General features: G+C 40.9%; 1 protein-coding gene across 2 annotated transcripts in view; it reads left to right on the top strand.

Annotated features, from left to right (window-relative positions):
• St3gal5 (ST3 beta-galactoside alpha-2,3-sialyltransferase 5) overlaps positions 1–20,042 on the top strand; it is a 72,033-nt gene that overhangs the window by 17,297 nt on the left and 34,694 nt on the right. The window contains exon 1 of one of the 2 annotated variants that reach the window (XM_045153351.1): positions 12,042–12,060. The exons of the other annotated variant lie outside the window; for it this stretch is intronic. The gene's annotated coding sequence lies outside the window, so the exon portion shown is untranslated. Of the gene's footprint in view, positions 1–12,041; positions 12,061–20,042 lie in introns of those variants that run through there. 2 annotated transcript variants of the gene reach the window in all.

Below are 20,042 nucleotides of genomic sequence, written 5' to 3' on the forward strand. Positions count from 1 at the left end.
GCATGTTAACTGATGCGCTGCTCTCTCGGGTCCAGATTGCTATTTGAGATGATACGTGCCCCAGCATGCTCTCATTACTTAAAAACATATGCACACCAAACCACCTGTTGTTGCAAGTTCTACCCTTCCTGGGCAACCCCAACTGGAAGGCCAGATAGGGAGGTAGAGAAATGTGGGTTGGCATTCTTAGCGCCTCTGCTTACACAGGTGTGTCCATTGGCGGGTTACAAACAGATAGTAACCCAGAGAAGTGAGTGTTTTTAAGAATTCTGTGAGATCCCTTATAGGCTTATTGTTCCTGATGTATGAGTGCTCGTTCCATGTTCATGCCAGTAATTTTTCAAATAGCTAGTTTGGCACATCGTCATATAGTGCTTCATGGTAACTCTTCTACTCTAGACTAAGTGTTGGGTGTCAGGTTTTGAAATAATAACTGGTGATAAGTTCTATACAGTGTAATCACTTGTTCAGGTTCTCTTCAACCACCAGAGTCAGGATTCTTAAGTTTCAGTGCCACAAGGGTTCCTCATGTTCTTTAGTAACCACATCCTTTACTCTACTACCAGCAACCCTCAGTCTAACTCCTGGCAACCACTAACTTTCCCTTCATTTCTCAAATTTTGTCCTTTCAAAAATATTATATAGTTGGGGCTGAAGAGATGGTTTAACAGTTAAGGTGCTTGCCTGCAAAGCCTCAGAACCCAGCCAGGTTCAATTCCCCAGTGCCCCTGTACAGCAGGATGCACAGTGGCACATACATCTGGAGTTTATTTGCAGAGGCTGGAGGCCAGGTGTGCCCATTCTGTCTCTCTACTTGCAAATAAATAAATATTTTTTTTAAATTTTTATTTATTTATTTGAGAGTGACAGACACAGAGAGAAGGACAGAGAGAGGGAGAGAGAGAGATTGGGCGCGCCAGGGCTTCCAGCCTCTGCAAACGAACTCCAGATGCATGTGCCCCCTTGTGCATCTGGCTAACGTGGGTCCTGGGGAATCGAGCCTGGAAACGGGGTCCTTAGGCTTCACAGGCAAGCATTTAACCGCTAAGCCGTCTCTCCAGCCCTAAATAAATATTTTAAGAATATCATATAACTTGAGTCACAGAGCATAATTTTAAGTTTCTTCTAATTTGAACTACTATGGTAAACAATACGATAATCAAAATCTGCCTCATTTATCCATCATTGATTAAGGACTCTTCCACTCCATCCCATGGACATAGAGACAGTGGCAGTGTTTTTCCCTGCCCCACTCTGTTCTGTCTCCTAGCTGTCCTGGATGACACATGTAACATAATAATTGATCTTCAAGAAATATCTGTCTAGGGCTGTAGAAGTGGCTTAGTTGTTAAGGTGCTTGCCTGTGAAGCCTACGGATCCAGGTTCGAGTCTCCAGGTCTCATGTAAGCCAGATGCACATGGTGGCGCATGCATCTGGAGTTTGTTTGCAGCAGCTGGAGGCCCGGGAGCGCCCATTTTTACTCTTTCTCTCTCCCTCCCACCCCTCTCTCTGTCTCTTAATAAACAAAAATAAATAAATAAAATAAATCTTAAAAAAAAAGTTTATCTCAATTTAAATGGAGGGGGAAAGGCCTTCAATATGAACAATTCCTTCATCAAACATGCAGGCCCCTAGGAATCTCTTACATTTTCAAAATTTATTTTATTTATTCATATGCAAGCAGAGAGAGAGAGAGAGAGAGAATGGGCATGCCAGGGCTTCCAGCTGCTGCAAACAAACTCCAGACGCATGCACCACTGTGTATCTGGCTTTACGTGGGTACTGGGGAATCAAACCCAGGTCGTTAGGCTTTGCAGGCACTTGCTTGCCCCACTGAGTCATCTCTTCAGCCTTGTTATATTTTTATATGTGAGTAGGAAAGTATTTTCAAAATAAGCCTCTTCTATGAAAAGTGGTCAGTGAAGCCATGGTTTGGAGGCTGTTGCACAGCAGCCCAGTGAGGAGGGCGTCAAACTGATGTGATCTGGGAGCCCTAAGCACTCAGGAGATGAAGGAGGGAGCCACAGGAGGGAAGCCAAGCTAGTCCTTCTGGTGGTCTGTTCCTGAAAGCCTTGGAGGAATGCCTGCAGCTGTTCAGAAATCCTCTGAAGAAACTGAATGTTGATTCAGTAGTTCCCGGATGCCTCTCAGGTGTTTCTTACCATCCTAGGCACTGTGAATCCAGGAGTGTGCAAAGCAAGGACCCCTACTGTCAGGGACTCTATTCTAGTGGGAGAGACAAGAGTTGAGGATTACAGAATCAAAGGAAAGCCAGAATACAGGAAGCTGCATATACACAGTTTTAGTTTGCGGGGCCTGTGTGCCTTACTCCAGCCCAAGCATTGTGTACACTATGTAAATCAATTAAATTTACGACTATTAGTTGAATTGGTCACAAAAAGGGTATGGAGACTGGCCGTGGCTGAGCAGTGGCTTTAGTGTGGGGAGGTACTGCTTCTCCTGTGCTGCAGTAGCTTGCCAGTGGGGAAGAGTGGGTGCCTTCTGAAGTCTGTTGGCCTTGTGCATCCAGCATGTACTTGCCAGCTAGGAGTCCCTGCAAAAGATGCTGCGCCTGAGCAAACTGGACCTGCTGAGTGACCATGACCGTTGGTTTGCCTCTATGTTTTTACCCAGCTCAGCAGACATGTGGTCCTTTCCTAATGAAGTTTCTTTTGAAAATCTAGTAACTTAGTTTCTGCTTTTTCACTCTTAAATGTTTTGGTTTATGAGATATTGTCTCTAACATACCATAGAGATAATCCAGAGCGCCTAACAATGTTTTGTTTGGATGATGTTCAAATATTTTTTCTTCTTTAAAAATATTTTAATTATTCATTTATCTGAGAGAGAATGGGCACACCAGGGCCTCTGTAGTCCCTGAAAATGAGCTCCAGATGCATGCACCACTTCACGCATTTGGCTTTACATGGGTACTGGTGAACCAAACACTAGTCTTTAGGCTTACAAAGCAAGCACCTTAATCATTGAGTAATCTCTCCAACCCCTCAAATACGTTTTCATAGCTTAGATAACAATTGTAGTTTAAGGATTTTCTCCCAAAGTGAAAAGTTCCAATTTTTCAGACTAAAACTAGGAACATGTAAAGTTTAGGTGGTATTAAAAAGCATGCAAACACTCAGGAGGCAGAGGTAGGAGGATTGCTGAGAGTTCGAGGCCACCCTGAGACTACATAGTGTATTCCATGTCAGCCCGAGCCAGAGTGAGACCTTACCTCGAAAAACAATAACAACAAAAAGCATGCAAAAAGAGAAGCCAACTTGTAGTTGGACCATCTGCTTGTATATAGATGTACCTTCTTCCAGACATTCTTATACTTGTAATTACTTTTGGCTACATAAATAATCTTCCCCTCATTCTTGTCATTTTTATTAGTTAAAAGTTTAATTGCCATTGAAATATATGGTACACTGTTATTCCAACAGCTAATAAAATACACCTATGACTCAGTGTTTATATAATTGAACTTTTATTGCAATTCCTCCTCTAGTATGTTAAAAGCACAAAAAAAAAAAAAAAAAGATTAAACCAGTGCAGGTGATCCCACAAGCCCCTTCAAGGGTGTGCCCTAAGTGATCTCAGGACTCCCCACCAGACCCCATCTCTTAAAGGCTCTACTACCTTCCCAAAGGTCCACTCTGGAAATCAAGCCTTTAACACGTGGACCTTTGGGAAAGGCACTTATCCTAAGTATACCATAAACCCCAAGTTGCCTGAGGAGACATAGGAAAGTCACTTTGCCATTTATCCATTGTCAGGTGTACTTCTGTGAAGAACACCAAGGTTGGCCCTCATTTTGTGATGCTGGGAAGTATGGAGTCCAAATGGCACCTTGTAAACCCTATGATGACAAATGTTGGCAGAATCTAAGAGGATTTGATGATTCTTTGGGGGAATTTGTCTTGTCTCACCTTGAATCCCAAATCCATCCAGGAACATGATAACATGTATATTTATTACATTTTTATAAAATTACTTTTTACTATTATATTTTTCTATGCCAAGGATTGACTCATTTGGTAAAGTACTTGCTCTGTGTGGGTGGTTAGAGTGTAAAATGTTCCTCTTAGACTCATGTGTTTGAGTACTTGATCCCCGGTGCTGTTTAGGAAATCTGTGGAGCCTCAGGAGGTGGAGCCTTGCTGGAGGAAGTGGTCACTTGGGATGGGCTTTGTGGTGTTCTAGTCCAGCCCTGCTTGGGGATCTTTAGCTTATCTACTTCCTCCATGCTGATATGAAGATGTGACACTGGCTGGCTGTTCTGCCATGCTTTTTCATTATTTCCCCTCAAAACTCTAAGCTGAAATAAACCTTTCCTTCCACAAGATGCTTCTGGTAGAACAAGAAAGTAACTAGTATACTCCAAGTCTGAGAATATGAATTCAGATCCCAGCACCCACATAAAGGCTGGAATTGATACCACATGCCTATAGTCCCAGTGCTGGGGCAGTGGAGGTAGGCGGAACCCTATGACTTGCTAAGTAGCTAGTCAAGCTGAGTTGGTGAGCTCTGGGTTCTGCACGAGGTCCTAGTTTGAAAAGTAGTGGGGGGAGCAACTGAGGATCATACTTGATGTTGACTTTCTTTTTTAAATTCTTATTTATTTTTGCACGTGTATGGTGGGTAGGGGCATGCCAGGATCTCTTGCCACTATAAACAAATGCCTGTCTAGTTTTACATGGGTAGCTGGAGAATTGAAACCAGAGCCAGCAGGCTTTGTAAGCAAGCACCTCTAACCATTTAGCCATCTCCCCAACACCTTGATGTTGGTTTTTGACCTCCACATATGTGCACCCATCCACATAGAAACATACAAAATCTATGAGTATTGTACGTCTGCACTATTACAAGCCAGCACTGTACAAATTGCAGTGTTCATGTGAATCCTCTAGGGAGCTCATGAAAGTGGAGATTCTAGGTCAGCAGGTTTGTGCGACTGTTTATGTTTATCCTGCTCCCAGACACACTGATGTTGCTGCAAAGTGGTCATGTGGTTTGTGTCATAATTCACCAGTCTTTCATTTGGGTGGATTTTTTAGCTGTTTTTTTTTTTTGTGGGGGGGAGGGGAGTTCAAGGTAAGGTTTACTCTAGCCCAGGCTGACCTGCAATTCACTATGTAGTCTCAGGTTGTCTTTGAACTGACGGTTCAACCTTCTGAGTGCTGGGATTAAAAGTGTATGCCACCAAGCCCAGCAGAAAAAAGGACGCTGGGGAAGAATGGTGCGCCAGGGCCTCTGGCTGCTGCTGCAAATGAGCTCCAAATGCATGTGTCACTTTGTGCATCTGGGTTTACATGAGTTTTGGGGAATCAAGTTTGGGCTGTTAGGCTTTGCAGGCAAGTGCCTTAATAATTGCTGAACCATCCCTCCAGCCCCATTTTAACTGTTTATTTGATTTTAAAATAATTTTTGACTTTTATTTTTATTTATTTATTAGACACAGAGGGAGAGAAAGAGAAAGTGACAGAGAGAATGGGTGCACGAGATTCTCTAGCCACTGTAAACGAACTCCAGACACTTGTGCCACCATGTACATATGGCTTATGTGGGACCTAGAGACTCAAACCTGGGTTCTTAGGCTTTGTAGACAAGTGCCTTAACTGCTAACCCATCTTTCCAGCCCTATTTTTAAATATATTGTATTTATTTATTTATTCATTTGAAAGAGAGAGGAAGAGAATGGGCATGCCAGGGCCCCCAGCCACTGCAAATGAACTCCAGATGCATGCATCCACTTGTGCATTTGGCTTACATGGGTCCTGGAGAATGGAACCCAGGATCCTTGGTTTTGCAAGCAAGCACCTTAACCGCTAGGCAATCTCCCCAGCCTATTTATTGTTATAGTTCTTGTTGTCTTAATTTCTGTTAACATTCACTTTGGGTTTTACTCTTCACTGATACCGAAAAATTCTTTTCATGGACATTTTCTTGATTGATGACAGGCCACAGACTGATAATGTAAATTTCATTCCATTTAAGACATTTCTTTTTTTTAAATTTTTTTGTTGTTGTTGTTCATTTTTTATTTATTTATTTGAGAGCGACAGACATAGAGAGAAAGACAGATAGAGGGAGAGAGAGAGAATGGGCGCGCCAGGGCCTCCAGCCACTGCAAAGGAACTCCAGACGCGTGCGCCCCCTTCTGCATCTGGCTAACGTGGGACCTGGGGAACCGAGCCTCGAACCGGGGTCCTTAGGCATCACAGGCAAGCGCTTAACCGCTAAGCCATCTCTCCAGCCCTTAAGACATTTCTTGAGGGTGTGCTATGTGCTAGTTTCTGTCCTTGGTACTACGGGGCACAAGGTACACCAAGTTCTAGTCTGCAACCCAGGCTTTCTGAAATTGCATAAAGACATTTAGTTGTGGGAAACAGATGAAGAAATGCTGCCAGACTGGTGTTGTGTTTGGAAATGAGCCCATGGGCAGGAAGGATATGCTCAAGCTGACATAAGGATGAAGCTGGTCACCAGGCAGCTGGCTGGAATGAGATTCCTCGCCTAGGTGCATGTGCAGGGCCCTTGGGCAACAGTGTGGCCACACCCAGCCTTCTAGTGGAGCTTCTTTGTGGAGGGTGACACACAAGTTTGTCTCATGGAGTCACAGAAACTAAGAGGAGATAAGAGGCTAGTAAGCAAGTAGGTGTTATAGAAAAATGGTTTTGAGGGGCTAAAGAGATGGCTTAGTGGATAAAGTGCTTACCTGCAAGGCCTGAATTATCCAGGTTTGATTCCCCAGTACCCACATAAAGCAAGATGCACAAGGTGGTGCATGTATCTGGAGTTAAGTTGCAGCATCTAGAGGCCTTGGCATACCTATTTTTTCTCCATCTCTGTTTCCCCACCTCTGCTTCCACCTTCCTCAAATACTGTAAGCCAGCATCCAACAGAATAGCAAAAAATCACTGTGGTTAATTCAGGCAGAGGAAGCTTTCATACATGGCATTGATTACAGAAACATTGAATAACTCTAAGGCTTTAAGAAAAAAGGTTGTATGAGCCAGTGGTCTGGAAGCCACTTCTGGACTGAAGCTTGTGTTGATCACAAAGCTGCTGAAAGTGCTATGAACTCAAGGCCCCTTGACATCCATGGCCACTGCTGGTGTCTCATATAGACATCTCTGTTGATTCTGCCACTCTCAGAGGCTCCACAAAGGGAAATAAATATTCTTTCTTCTTGTCTTCCAATCTGTTCAGCACATCCCAGAATCACAGGTTTAACAGGTAGCCAGCTGTTCGGGAGAGAGTCTGGGAGATGTAGTTTATAGGTTTATAGTCCAAGGCACGGAGTAGAACGTGCTCCAGAGGCCCTGTCCAGCACACCAGTAGAGGGTACAAAAGTGGAAGCCTGGATTCTTTCTTGTACTCTCACTATTCACACCTTGGTGTGAATTGATGTCATTCTAGTCATATAAACTCTGGGATCTCAGAAATCTCAACTTTATATGTGTACTAGCTGTAGGTCTTCTCTTAGTTCTTACTACTGGGCTGATCATGTGTTAAATAACTGTTGTAGACAGCTTTAGGTTCACTGAGATGAACTTCCAGACCAGGCACAGTTATGGAGGAAGGGATTTATTGAGGCTTACAGATCCAGGGGATGTTCTGTAATGGCAGAAGAAGCTGGCCTGCTTTCACAGGTCCAAGCAGAGGGAGAGAGAAAGCCACAGGCCAAAAACCAAAAAACCACACAGCACACTTCAGGAACTCCAGGTAATTAGGTACTTTGTATATCTTTAGATTAGAATTTTAAAACCACCAGCACACCTTAAGATCTGCCCAGTGACACCTCCTTCCGCCAGGTGGCTACAGATCTTAACTACAAACTAATAAAACACGGAATATATTGGGGGCCATCTTTTCAAACTACCACATTCTGCCCTTGACCCTCAATAGATTCAAAACCTTCCTATTGTAAATTGTATTCAGTCTAATTTCAAAGGTCCTACAGTCTTGACTAACTTTTAAGATAGTTCCAAAGTCCTATCTGAAATTTAAAATTGTCTCTTAGCTGTGAATTCTATAAAATCAGATACTTTCAACATATAAAGGCTCAGAGTAAACATTTTCATTTGGTATAAGGCATAGTAAGGAGAGACTAAAACAATGCAAACTTAACCATCATCAAACTTCTGCAGTTCAAGTCCAATATAATCAGAGATGGACAGTCTCCAGATTTTCCAATTTTGTCCTTCCTGCTGGGCAATGTAAAAGGAAAACTTTCATCCCAGGCCAACAGTGTACTTCATGGTAGCCCTTGTATAGTCCTCGTATATCCAAAACATCTTTGGGTCTTCATGCAAACCATGGTCCATTTTCCAAAGGCTCTTTCAGCCTGTCAGGGTCATCATGCCCTGCCTCATGCTGCATCTCAGCAGTGGCTCCTGGAACCATGTGTAATTCATGACCACTCCATGCATTTTTCATGTTTCCAAAACTAATACCAGGTGTGCAGGACACAGTCATACTCTTAATTCAGAAATGAAATAAATCATGACTTTGAAGAGCAGATTCCTTCTCCAGTCAACTGTTTCCAAAAGAGTTTGCATTTCTATCATAGTCTTTCCTCAGGCATCCTCTCCATTTTTTTTTTTAAGTATTTTTTAATGTTGTATTTTTATTTATTTGAGAAAGAGGGAGGAGCAGATAGAGATAGATAGTGGGTGCACCAGGTCATCCATCCACTGTAAACAAACTCCAGAAGCATGGCCCGCCTTGTGCATCTGGCTTACGTGGGTACTAGAGAATTGAACCTGGGTCCTCAGCTTTGTAGGCAAGTGCCTTAATAGCTGGGCCATCTTCCTTAAGATTGCTGATGTGTTGACAATAGCAGCTTCAGTGGCCTAAAGTCCATCTCGGTATCTGTAATCTTAACTTGCTTGAGGTTTTCCAACTTAAAATCTTAAATCTCTCAATCTCATATCTTTAGCCAAGCACATTCACCCATTACAAACTTAACCTTGATCAAATTCTCTGGGCCTGGGCAGCAGAACTCAGCCAGCACTTATGCTGGTAACCCAGTTCCAACAAAGTCCTCTGCAGCCTTTCCTTCTTTCCCCATAGAAAGCTCATAAACCATACCTCAAAGTTCAATGCTTTCTGCACTTAGCATTTAAACATATTTTAATTTTTAAAAATTTATTTGAGAGAGGTAAAGAGGGAGGGAGGGAGAGAGAGAAAGGGCACATCAGGGCTTCTAGTCACTGCAAACAAACTCCAGATGCATGTGCCACCTGTGTATCTGGCTTACGTGGGTCCTGGGGAGTTGAACCAAAGTCCTTTGGCTTTGCAGGCAAGCACCCTAACTGCTAAGCCATCTCTCCAGCCCTGTACTTAGCATTTTCAGACTCTCATCAGAATACTTGATTATACTTGGATTACCACTGCAGAAGGTGTCTTCATTTACAACTACCAGATCCATGCCCATTATTCCAAAACAAAAGTTCCAAAAGACAAAAATCCACATGGTCAGGTTCATCTCACCCCACTTCTGGTACCAATTTCTGTTGTAGACAGCTTTAGGTTCACTGAGATGAACTCCCAGACCAGGCACAGTTATGAAGGAAGGGACTTATTGAAGCTTACAGATCCAGGGGAAGTTCCATAATGACAGAGGAAGCTGGCCTGCTTTCACAGATCCAAACAGAGGGGGGAGGGAGAGAGAGAGAGAAAGAGAGAGAGAGAGGGAGGGAAGGAAGGAGGGAGGGTGAGTGCCAGAGCAAGCACATGAGCTCAAGCCACAAGCCAAAAGTCAAAAAAAAAACAAAAAACACATATCACACTTCAGGAACTCCAAGTGGAATTAGGCACTTTGTATATCTTTAGATTGGAATTTTAAACTCACCCCCACACCTTAAGACCCACCCAGTGAAACCTCCTCCAGCTAGGTGGCTGCAGATCCAAACTACAAACTAATAAAACACTGAATATATTGGGGGCCATCTATTCAAACTGCCACAGTAACCATTGAGTTGGGGGTAGAAACTTTCCAGGGTCACAGTTGTTTTAACTTCTCGCTTAAGAATTCTTTGATTTTTTCAACAAAAGTTTCCTGGTAAGGTCTTTGCCACTAAGTTTTAAAACTACCACAAACACGATGATACTTTGTGTTAAATATACTTACAGTCTAGAATTGGTAAAAGTTTTTGCTTCACAGTTAAAATTGGAGTTGAGGAAGAGATTACAGTAATACAGTAAGGAAACCAGAAAAAAAAAAAATACTTGAATCTCAGTTTATTTATTTTTGAGACCAAGTCTCATTGTGTAGTACAGGTTGACCTTAAACTCACAGTCCTCATGTCTCAGCCTCCTCAGTGCTGGGATTATAGGCATGCACCACCATTATGAATGCCCATTGAAGATGTGTTTCAAAGCATCTCCCACCACCTCCATTGCAGTAAGGTTTGCATTGCTCCAAACAACACCAGACCAAAACCAGCTTGTGGGAAAAGGGGGTTTATTTTGGTTTACAGACTGTAGGGGAAGATCTATGATGGCAGGGGAAAACGATGGCATGAGCAGAGGGTGGACATCACCTCCTGGCCAACATCAGATGGACAACAGCAACAGGAGAGTGTACCAAACACTGACAAGAGGAAACTGGCTATAACACCCATAAGCGCACCCCCAACAATACACTGCCTCTAGAAGGCTCCAGTTCCCAAATTGCCACCACCTGAGGACCTAGCATTCAGAACAGATAAGTTTATGGTGGATACCTGAATCAAACCATCACGTTCCACCCCAAAGAAAATAACAAAACTAGCCAAGTATGGTGGTACATGCCTATAATCCCAGCACTAAAAAGGCTGAGATAGGAGGATCATTCATTCAGGATGATCATTTGTGTCATCCTGAGATATATACAATGAGACCCTCTCTGAAAAGGGAAAGAAAGAAAGTAGAGGGCATATGCGGAATAATGAGGTAAGAGTTGCCTTGAGGGTTAAAGGTGTACAGCTCAGCAGAGCACGTATGCAGCATAGTGATTCACCAGCTTCATCCCCGGCACCAACGAGAGAGGGAAAGGGGAAGAGAGATTGAGAATAATTAGTTTTTCCATTAGAAAAACTAAATTTAGTAAGTACATTATTAAATACATAAATTGGTCATAATAGTAATTGGTACCTATATGAGCTGGAATATAATTTTGTCTTTTTGGTACAAAACACATCTCTCATATTAAAGGGCACAAGAGATAGTTTATTCTGAGGCAAAATGAGTAATCAGGGCTTGGGAGCACAAATTCAGGTGTCCCAAATGACATGTTCCAATATGGAAGCAGTTACAAGAACTTTTTATAGTCATAGAGCAAAAGGAAAAAAAAAGCCATCGATTAAGGCATTCACCAAATTTATTGGTGAGGCATGATAAAGGCAAGTTACAGCAGAGCAGGGAAATCTTGGCTGTAGGTGCCACTTGCTCTCTTAGGACATTCTTAGATTTTGGGTTGGTGGAATCAAGTGGTCTGCTAAATTAGTACATTCCAAAGATTTTGCATCATAGTTAAAAGGATATTAAGTTAGAGAAGCTAGGTGCTCAATGTCTATTAAAGGGAGGTGGGCTGGAGAGATGGCTCAGCAGTTAAAAATGCTTGCTTGCAAAGCCTAACAGCTCTGGTTCAATTCCCTAGTACCCCTGTAAAGCCAGATGCACAAAGTGGTGCATGTGTCTGGAGTTCATTTGCAATGGCTGGAGGCCCTGGCAAGTCCATATTCACTCTTTCTGTCTGCCTGTTTCTCTCTGTCTCCTGCTCTCAAATAGTAATAATAAAAAAGATAGCCTAACATAATTTTAGTTTTGGACTTACAGCATTCTAACACTCCACAAATATGAAGTTCTGATGGTCAGTTGGCCTTGTAGAATCTTCAGCAAGTGTGGCTCTTTTTCTGGGAACTTCAGTTTATAGCTTTTCATTAATTAAAACTGTTTAAATAAGATATCTTTTTCTTTTATCTTACCACAGTCCAGGAGTGAAGGCTCTATTCTACGAGGTTGTCCAGGGACCCAAGCTCCTTCTCCGTTGTTGTCTCACCATATCTTGGGTAATGTCATCCCCTCCATATGGTTCAAAGTGACTCGTCATGTTTCTGTATTTCACTCAGCAGCGAGAAGCATAAAGGAACAGGGGGAATGTGCACCTAGGAGGTGAAAATAGGGATTTTGCTTGTTCTCCTTGGTTAGCACTTAATCACCGGCCTAGGCTTCAAGGAGTCTGGGAAATGTAGTCTCTATTCTGGGAGGCTGTGTTTCCAGCTAAAAGTCTAGAGTTCTGTTGAGAGGAAGGGGAAAACTGATAAAGGTAAAGATATAGTAATTTCTACTATAGCTCTCCTTGCCATGATATTTACAAATTGAAAAATAGAAAATAAAACCGATTCAAAATAATGGGGAGAGGAAGTTGTGAATACAGCGCAATAGCGCAGTACAGCGTGAAAATAAATAAATAAAAATAACAAACAAAAAACCTTGTACTTGTGAGGCCCTGATTTAATAGCCAGCACTGCGAGAAAAAACGATGAATTGGTAAACATCCCCATACAAGTGGGTTTTTTAGTCTTTTGTGTGCACATGAGGGTGGATGCATGTGTGCGATGGGGTGCATAAAAGGTCAGAGGACAGCTCCAGGTATCTCCTTGCCTTCCACTTTGAGGCAGGATCTCTTGCTGTTCACCACTGTGTACACCAGGCTAGCTGGCCTGGAAACTTCCAGGATTCTGAATCCACTCCCATCATATCATAGGACAGTTGAGATTACAGATGCGTGCTACAAGGTCTGGTTTTATGTGGATTCTGGGGGTCCAAACTCAGATTATCCGGCTTGTATGACAAGTGCTTTTTCTCAAGGAGCCTCTCTCCAGTCTCAAACATGTATTATTTAAGGAAACATTTCCTTTAAAGTTGTCATAATTGTTCTTTTTTATTGTTATTCAATGTAGGGTCTCACTCTAGCCCAAGCTGACCTGGAATTCACTCTGTAGTCTCAGGGTGGCCTCGAACTCATGGTGGTATTCCTACCTTGGTCTCTTAAGTGCTGGGGTTAAAGGCATAAGCCACCATGCCCAGCCCCCGTCTCCATTTTTTTTTTCTCTTGGTGTGACATGTATGGTTTTTTTTAAAAAAATTATTTCATTTAAAAGAAAGAGATGGAGGAGGAGGGAGAAAGAGAGAGAGAGAATGGGCATACCAGGCTAGGGCCTCCAGCTACTGCAGACAAACTCCAGATGCATGTGCCCCCTTGTGCATCTGGTTTATATGGGTCCTGGAAAGTCAAACCTGGATCCTTTGGCTTTGCAGGCAAACGCCTTAACTGCTAAGCCATCTCTCCAGCCCACATGTATGTTTTTAATGTAACTCAAATTCTTTTAATAGAAAATGCCAACCTACCAAAAATGGGAAATATCATAGCATGAACTTTTTTTTACTATGAATTACTCATCATATTTTTTATTTTATTTTTATCTTTATCCTTGGACATTCTTTTTTTCTCAATTTTTATTAACATTTTCCATGATTATAAAAAATATCCCATGGTAATTCCCCCCCCCCCATTTTCCCCTTTGAAATTCCATTCTCCATCATGTCTCCTCCCCATCTTAATCAGTCTCTCTTTTATTTTGATGTCACGATCTTTTCCTCCTCTTATGATGGTCTCATATAGGTCAGGCACTATGAGGTCATGGATATCCAGGCCATCTTATGTCAGGAGAGGGCGCGTTGTAAGGAGTCCTACCCTTCCTTTGGCTCTTACATTCTTTTCACCACCTCTTCCATTTTAGACCCTGAGCCTTGGAAGGTGTGATGGAGATGTTACTCAGTACTCCAGTTACTTTTTTCCAGCACTATAATACCTTCTGAGTCATCCCAAGGACACTGCCATCTGAAAAGAGAAAATTCTCTACCCAAAGTGAGAGTAGCATTAATATAAGGGTTTGAATATTAAGAGAAGTGCTTACTGGGCAGTTTGATGAGCATAGTATACACATTTATCCAGACATCAGCAGATGTTACACCCCTAGGGTTCATGACTACCCCTGTTTTAAGTTTTCAGTATCAAGGATGTTATTCCCTCCCACGAAGCAGGCATCCAGTTCAATTGGAGGGCAATTGGTTTCCACCATGATAGATGTGCCACTATTGCACCCGTTGGCTCATTTGGCCTTGCTGGCCAAATATAAGGCCAGCCGTGTCCACTGTTGAGTATCTTCACTGGTGATATCTTTCTCCCATTGAACTGCATGTAGAATGGCTTCTTCCAGCTTTCTGTCAGCTGGTCTACATGGAGGAGGTTATCAGCTCAGTTCTAGCAGGATTTCTCAGTGGCCTTGCAGCCCAGGTATGGGGAGTCTTCAGCAATAGGGTCTTACCATCTATTCCCTTGGTGGGAAACCAAGGGCCTCAGCAATGGCCTATAATGTTTTGGGGGCATCAGGGACCTCCCTGGCCAACAACTTATTAGAAGGTATCCCATCCCTGGCACTGAAAATTTTCTAGCAACGATCTATGGCTCCTGTGTGTTCCATTGTCCAAAAAAGTAGGTTTCCTATGATTTATTTGTATCCTTTTAGATTTTGATTAGCCCTCCATCCACCTTTCCTTTACTCAGTCTCTTCCCCTGACCTTACTTTATGTCTTTTCACCCCCATTAATCTATTCTTCTACTTACATATATACAATACCAACCAATTAAGTACCCTCCTCTCTTCCTTTCTCTTCCCTTTATATCTCTTCTTTAGCTTACTGGCCTCTGCTACTGAGTTTTTTCCTTCTCACACAGAAGTCCAATCATCTGTAGCTAGGATCCACATATGAGAGAGAACATGCGGCACTTGGCTTTCTGGGCCTGGGTTCCCTTGCTTAGCATAATCCTTTCCAGATCCATCCATTTTCCTGCAAATTTCATAACTTCATTTTTGTTTACCGCTGAGTAGAACTCCGTTGTATAAATGTGCCATATCTTCACTATCCACTCATCAGTTGAGGGACATCTAGGCTGGTTCCATTTCCCAGCTATTGAGCGGCAATAAACATGGTTGAGCATGTACTTCCAAGGAAATGAGATGAGTCCTTAGGATATATGCCTAAGAGTGCTATAGCTGGGTCATATGGTAGATCAATCTTTAGCTGTTTTAGAAACCTCCACAATGATTTCCACAATGGCTGGACCAGATTGCATTCCCACCAACAGTGTAGAAGGGTTCCTCTTTTTCCACATCCCCGCCAGCATTTATGATCATTTGTTTTCATGATGGTGGCCAATCTGACAGGAGTGAGATGGAATCTCAATGTAGTTTTAATCTGCATTTCCCTGATGACTAGGGATATAGAACATTTTTTAAGATGCTTATACACTATCCATATTTCTTCTTTTGATACCTCTCTATTTAGCTCCATAGCCCATTTTTTAATTGGATTGTTTGATTTCTTATAACTTTTTGAGTTCTTTGTATATCCTAGATATTAATCCTCTATCAGATATATAGCTGGCAAAGATTTTTTCCCATTCTGTAGGTTGCCTCTTTGCTTTTTTCACTGTGTCCTTTGCGGTGCAAAATCTTTGTAATTTCATGAGGTCCCAGTGGTTAATCTGTGGTTTTATTGCCTGAGCAATTGGGATTGTATTCAGAAAGTCTTTGCCAAGACCAATATGTTGAAGGGTTTCCCCTACTTTTTCCTCTAGTGGTTTCAGGTCTGATGTTAAGGTCTTTAATCCACTTGGACTTAATTCTTGTGCATGGAGAGAGAGAAGAATCTATTTTCATCCTTCTACTGATACATATCCAGTTTTCCCAGCACCATTTACTGAAGAGGCTATCTTTTCTTCAGTGAGTACTTTTGGCATTTTAATCAGATATCACGTGGCTATAGCTACCTGTACTTACATCTGGGTCCTCTATTCTGTTCCATTGATTTACATATCTGCTTTTGTGCCAGTACCATGCTGTTTTTGTAACTATGGCTCTGTAGTATAGGTTAAAATCAGGTATGGTGATATCACCAACCTTATTTTTGTTGCTCAGTATTATTTTAGATATTCAAGGGTTTTTTGTGATTCCAAATGAATTTTTGGATTATTTTTTCTATTTCTATGAAGAATGCCATTGGAATTTTGATGAGAATTGTATTAAATGTGTAGATTGCTTTTGGTAAGATTTCCATTTTCACAACATTGATTCTTCCAATCCAGGAATAAGGGTTGTTTTTCCATTTCCTAGTGTCTTTGCAATTTCTCACTTGAGTGTTTTAAAGTTTTCATTGCAGAGATCTTTTACTCCCTTGGTTAGGTTTATTCCAAGGTGCTTTATTTTCTTTGATGAAGTTGTGAATAGGAATAATTCTCTGATTTCATCCTCTGTGTGTTTGTTGTTAGCATATATGAAGGCTACTGATTTCTGTGTATTTATTTTGTATCTTGCTACATGGCTGTAGGTGTTTATCAGCTCTACCAGTTTGCTGGTAGAGTCTTTAGGGTCCTTTATATATAGAATCGTGTCATCTACAAATAATGATAACTTGATTTCTTCCTTTCCAGTTTGTATCCCGTTTATGTGTGTCTCTTGCCTTATTGCTTTGGCTAAGACTTACAGTACTATATTAAATAAAAGTGGGGACAGTGGACACCCTTGTCTTGTTCCTGATTTTAGTGGAAAAGCTCCCAGTTTTTCCCCATTTAGTAATATGTTGGCTGTAGGCTTGTCATAAATAGCCTTTATTATATTGAGATATGTTCCTTCTATTCTCAGTTTCTGTAGGACTTTTATCATGAAGGGATGTTGGATTTTGTTGAATGCTTTTTCTGCATCTAATGAAATGTTCATGTGATTTTTGTCCCTCAGTCCATTTATATAATGTATTACATTAATTGATTTGCGTATCTCGATCCATCCCTGCATCTCTGGGATAAAGCCTACTTGGTCAGGGTGAATGATCTTTCTGATATATTCTTGTATTCTCTTTGCTAATATTTTGTTGAGAATATTTGCATCTATGTTCATGAGAGAGATTGGTCTGTAATTTTCTTTTTTTGTTCTATCTTTGCCTGGTTTTGGTATCAGGGTGATCCTGGCTTTGTAGGAGTTTGGTAGGATTCCTTCTTTTTCTATTTTATGGAAAAGCTTAAGAAACAGTGGTGGTAGTTCTTCCCTGAAGGTCTGGTAAAATTCAGCAGTGAGTCCATCCGTGCCTGGGCTTTTAGTTTGGAGCTTTTTGATAACTGCTTGGATCTCCATAGTTGTTATAGGTCTATTTAAGTGATTAATCTTTATTTAATTTAGAAAGGTTATATAAATCAAGGAAATCATCCATTTCTTTCAGATTTTCATACTTCGTGGAGTATATACTTTTATAGTATGTCCCTATGATTTTTTGAATTTCTCTGGCATCTGTTGTGATGTTACCTTGTTCATCTCTAATTTTGTTAATTTGTGCCTCTTCTCTCTTTCTTTTGGTCAGATTTGCTAAGGGTTTATCAATCTTGATTATTCTTTCAAAGAACCAAGTCTTTGAAGAATGAACATTGATTCTTTGGACTTTTTTGGGGGGGGGTTTCTATTTCATTAATTTCTGCCCTAATCTTTATTATTTCTTCCTGTCTACTGATGTTTGGTTTGCCTTGTTCTTCTTTTTCCAAGGCTTTAAGGTGAAGCATTAGGTTGTTTTCTTGAGTCCTTTCTAATTTCTTAATATAGGCACTTAAAGCTATAAATTTACCTCTTAGGACTGCCTTCATTGTGTCCCAGAGATTTTGGTATGTTGTGTTTTCATTATCGTTTGACTGTATAAATTTTTTGATTTCCTTCTTGATTTCTTCACTGACCCATTCATCATTTAGTAGTGCGTTGTTTAGTTTCCATGATTTTGTGTATGCTCTATAGCCTTTCTTGCTATTGATTTGTAGTTTGATTCCATTGTGGTCAGATAGAATGCAAGGAATCATTTCAGTTTTCCTGTATTTGTTAAGATTTACTTTGTATCCTAATATATGGTCTGTTTTAGAGAATGTTCCATGTGCTGCTGAAAAGAATGTGTATTCTGCAGCATTTGGATGAAATGTCCTATATATATCTGTTAGGTCCATGCCTTCTATGACCTCATTTAGTCCAGATGCCTCTCTGTTTATTTTTTCCCGGGATGACCTGTCAGTTGATGAGAGTGGGGTGTTAAAGTCACCCACTACCACTGTGTTTGGTGTTATCTGTGACCTTAGTTCCGATAGTGTTTGTTTGATGAATTGGGGCCCCCATGTTAGGTGCATATATGTTTAGGATTGTAATGTCCTCCTGTTGGAGTGTGCCCTTAATCAATATAAAATGGCCTTCCTTACTTTCTTAACTAACGTTGGACTGAAGTGTACCTTGTCAGATATTAGGATAGCAACCCCTGCTTGTTTTCTAGGTCTATTTGTTTGAAACACCGTTTTCCAACCTTTCACCCTAAGTTAGTGTCCATCCTTTGTAGAAAGGTGGGTTTGTTGGAGGCAACAAATTGAAGGATCCTGCTTTATAACCCAGTCTGCAAACCTATGTCTTTTGGGTGAAGCATTGAGGCTGTTGATATTAAGAGATGTTATTGAAAGGTGTGTATTTATTTTTGCCATTATTTTATAGTTCTTCCATTTTTTCCTTTGCTCTTTTGTGTTAACTAGTATTTGAGTATGGTTTATTTTTTCCTGGTTCCTTATATGTGTGCTTTTCTTTTTCTTTAGCGTGGAGGATTCTTTCAAGTATTTTCTGTAGAGCTGGTTTTGTCTTCAAATACTCCTTTAGCTTGCTTTTGTCATGGAATGTCCTTATTTCTCCGTCTATTTGAATGGATAGCTTTTAAGGATAAAGTAATCTTGGTTGGTAGTTGTTATCTTTAAGAACTTGGAATACATCACTACACGCCCTTCTGGCTTTTAAATTTGTGTTGAGTAATCTACTATAATCCTGATAGGCTTGCCTTTGACTGCTTTCAATATTTTTTCTTTGGTTTGTGTGTTAGTAGTTTGATTATAATATGGTGAGGAGAGGTTATTTCCAGGTTTTGTTTGGCTGGAGGCTAAAGGATTCCTATATCTGCATTGGCACCTCTTTCCCAACTTAGGGGAAGTTTTCTTCTATGATTTTGTTGAAGATGCCTACTATTTGGTGTGAAATTCTTCTCCTTTTACTATGCCCTGAATTCTTATGTTTGATCTTTTCATAGTGTCACGAATATCTTGAAATTCCCATTCATACTTTTCTATTAGTTTGTCTTTTTCTTTGTTGGACTGTATTAGATCTGCTACCTGGTCTTCTAGCTTAGCTATTCTGTCCTCTCCTTCATCCATTCTACTGGTGAGATTTTCTAGAGTTTTTATTTCATTAACTTTATTTCATTCAATTGGCATCCTGTGTCGTCTTTGCTTCCTTTGATTTCTTCTTTGAGTTCTTTGAACATATTTATAGTTATTCTTTTGAAATCTTTCTCAGGCATTTCCTCTAACTCGTTCTCACTGGAGGTCATTTCCAATGTATTAATACTTTTTGGTGGGTTTATATTGTCTTGATTTTTACTGTTTCTTGTGTTATATATATATTTGCATCCTAGATTATTTAATGATTGGATTTCCTAGTTAGCTGGGTATTATTAGATGTATCAATCTATCTGATGTTATTTATCTTCTTGGTAGGAGCTTAAGGCTCTAGGTGCAGCTCTCAAGACTCTCAGAGTATCTACAAAAGTGACTCTAGGTGTTGGGCTTGCCTGCTATGAGAGTATTCAAGTAGGCTGAGTGGAACCAAATACAGATAGTTTCTAAAATTTAACTAAACAATGTGCACTTCCAATAAAAACAGCATTGAGTATTTATGCAAGAGTAGGTATTATGATTACCAGATCCTCTGTCTGTCCCTTAGGCTCACCCACTCTCTTAATCCTGACAACAAAGAGATTAAGATTTCTGGTCTGTAGAGGCTTCCAAGTCAGCTTGTGACCAGGTGAGACCCTTCCCTAATGTATAATAGAAGAGGAAACAAAGCTGCTATGAATCAAGAAGCAACAAATA

The sequence above is a fragment of the Jaculus jaculus genome, chromosome 6, assembly GCF_020740685.1.
Source record: "Jaculus jaculus isolate mJacJac1 chromosome 6, mJacJac1.mat.Y.cur, whole genome shotgun sequence".
Classification (NCBI taxonomy): domain Eukaryota; kingdom Metazoa; phylum Chordata; class Mammalia; order Rodentia; family Dipodidae; genus Jaculus; species Jaculus jaculus.